At 48.1% G+C, this 2,606-nt stretch overlaps 1 protein-coding gene across 1 annotated transcript in view; it reads right to left on the minus strand.

Annotated features, from left to right (window-relative positions):
* The window catches only part of ANGEL1 (angel homolog 1 (Drosophila)), a 23,634-nt gene extending 21,234 nt beyond the window's left edge, over positions 1-2,400 (minus strand). Inside the window, exon 1 of the mRNA XM_015558032.1 lies at positions 2,167-2,400. The gene's annotated coding sequence lies outside the window, so the exon portion shown is untranslated. The remainder of the gene's footprint in view (positions 1-2,166) is intronic.
* Between the last annotated feature and the right edge of the window lie 206 nt (positions 2,401-2,606).

Here is a 2,606-nt window from a genome sequence, read left to right on the forward strand (position 1 = left end):
CTTTTTAAAATCCTGATTTCTGGGCCTCATCTTCGGAAATTCTGTTTCTTTGTGATGGGGCGGGGCCACAACATTAGTAACAAAGAAACAGACTTTCCGGAGGATGAGGCCCAGAAATCAGGATTTTAAAAAGATTCCCAGGTGATTCTAATGTGCAGCCAAGGTGGAGAACCACTGGTCTAGAATGACAGAGCACGGCTGAAGGAATATTCTCTGGCTCCCTGAAAACAATTACTCCTGTGGAGAGTCTCATTCCTCAGAAGTGCCTACACCTGGGCTATCCCTAAATTGCGTGCCCACTACACTGAGTGGCCAGATTATGACCACCCTGTCAGTACAGTGGGGCCTTGACTTACGAGTTTAATTCGTTCCGTGACGGATCTTGTAACTCAAATTACTCCTATGTCAAATCAACAGTGAACGAGTGAGACACGGGATGCTGGGCTGATGTGGCATTCACTGTGACGTTCGCTGCGCCAACAGCGGTGGGGTATCTGAAGCTGGCTCGTAACCCGAATTTTAGCTCAAAGCTCAAAGCAAAAAATGGGCCGAGAAGGCTCGTATCTTGAAAAACTCGTTAGTCGGGACACTCGTAAGTCAAGGCCCCACTGTACTTCATTGACACTTCCAAATATACTGAATATTGAAAACTCCCTAAGCAAATACTCTCAAGGTTTTATTATTATTATTATTGTTGTTTGCATAACTAATTCACTTCATTATACTGATGGGGTGGTCATAATAATCTGGCGACTCAGTGTATATTCTGAGGAGTGCACGAGGCACTAGGGACACAGCAAGCAAAACAGGTGTGAGCCCACCCTCCCTCTTGGTGCTTGCATTCTAAAAGCAGACAGAAACAAACATCTCATACGAAATACACATATGTTACGTAATATAAATCACACACTGCGGAAGGGGAGGCACAGAATGCACAGTCCGACCCTTATTTCTAAGAACATGCTTGCTAGCCTGTCCTGCCCGACAACTGGCAGAGAAATCTTCGGGCATTTAAAGACCAGGAATGAAAAGGGGCGGGCGGGTCGTGGAAAGTGAGGCTCCCTCCTGAGTGTCAGCGGGACACTCAGAGCTCAGGTGCAAATGCAGCTCTGGGTTCCGAGCGCGTCTTTCACCCGGAGCCTCCCCGGGGAGCAGAGCTGAGAGGAGCTGGGGAAAGTGAGTGCGCCCTGAACCTGGGACCACAGGTGCGTCCAGGTCTCCAGCCGCTGACCCAGGCCGACAGGCTCCCACCCAGAGAACTCGGGCATTCGCCCAGTCCCGGATCTGCCAACCCTTTCCGACCCCCCAGAGCAGCGATCGGCGGGCCCCGGAACCTCCTGCACCCCGCCGCCTGGGAGGGGCGGTTCTGCCCTGCCTCGGTACATGGGCCAACACTCTAACCACTGAGCAACACCAGGAGGGCTAGGATTTACTTAACAAAGACCCTTGGTCTCTTGTCAAAGTTAGTTATTCTACTCACAAATTTTCACCAACTTCATTAGCTTTCCCATTCCATCACACAACAGAGGCTGTAAATCAGGTACCAACAAGTGACAGCAAGAGACAGCTGTCACCTTTCTGCTACAGCAGCCACAAATGACGGCCAACAGGCAAGAAAGCAGGTGGGAAAAACTCTAAAATTAGGGCTCCCAAACTCCAGGCTCAGTACTTTGGTCCAAACAAACCCTCCTTACACACTAAGTCCCTTATTTGTGGCACAGGACAAGTGGCATGCATGACGCTGACCCTCAATCACTAGATTCGTTTTATCAGCTCTATTTTTTTTTAAGGCAAGAAAAACATCAAGGTGGTTCAAACATTGACGCAGTCTTATGGCCCATGTGAATATAACAGTGGTTTTCAACCAGTGATGATTTTGCTCTTGGGGGACTTTTGGCCTTGTCTGGAGACACTGTGGTTGTCACAGCTGTGGGGATGCTACTGGCATCTAGTGGTTAGAGACGAAGGATACTGCTGAACGTCATACAGCACAAAGGACAGCCCTACAGCAAATGATCCAGGCCCAAATGGCAAGAGTGCTGAGACTGGAAAACGCTGCTTCAAACCCATGGGCTGAGTTGCTGGCTTTAGTCTCAGGGACTTGATCGTTCCCGTCTCTTGAAACATCCCCCATGCAAAACAGATGGTGGGGGTTCTTTGAATAACCTGTGTGCTATTACTAGTTTCCAAATTTAGCAGGTTTCTGTTCATGGTGGTGGTTTGTGTTTCAGCAGCAGAATCCTTTTATTTAAAAAATTTAAAAAAAATATGTAGAAACCATATAACAAAGTTAAACCCACTGGGACTACTTTAGTGGGGGTGGGAGGGGTGGACCCTCCTCTGAGATCCCTTCAAACGTCTGTCTAGACCAGTGGTTCTCCACCTTGGCTGCACATTAGAATCACCTGGGAATCTTTTTAAAATCCTGATTTCTGGGCCTCATCTTCGGAAATTCTGTTTCTTTGTGATGGGGCGGGGCCACAACATTAGTAACAAAGAAACAGACTTTCCGGAGGATGAGGCCCAGAAATCAGGATTTTAAAAAGATTCCCAGGTGATTCTAATGTGCAGCCAAGGTTGAGAACAGCTGCTCTAGGCAAATCATT

The sequence above is a fragment of the Myotis davidii genome, unplaced genomic scaffold (genome assembly GCF_000327345.1).
Source record: "Myotis davidii unplaced genomic scaffold, ASM32734v1 scaffold309, whole genome shotgun sequence".
NCBI classification, from domain to species: Eukaryota; Metazoa; Chordata; class Mammalia; order Chiroptera; family Vespertilionidae; genus Myotis; species Myotis davidii.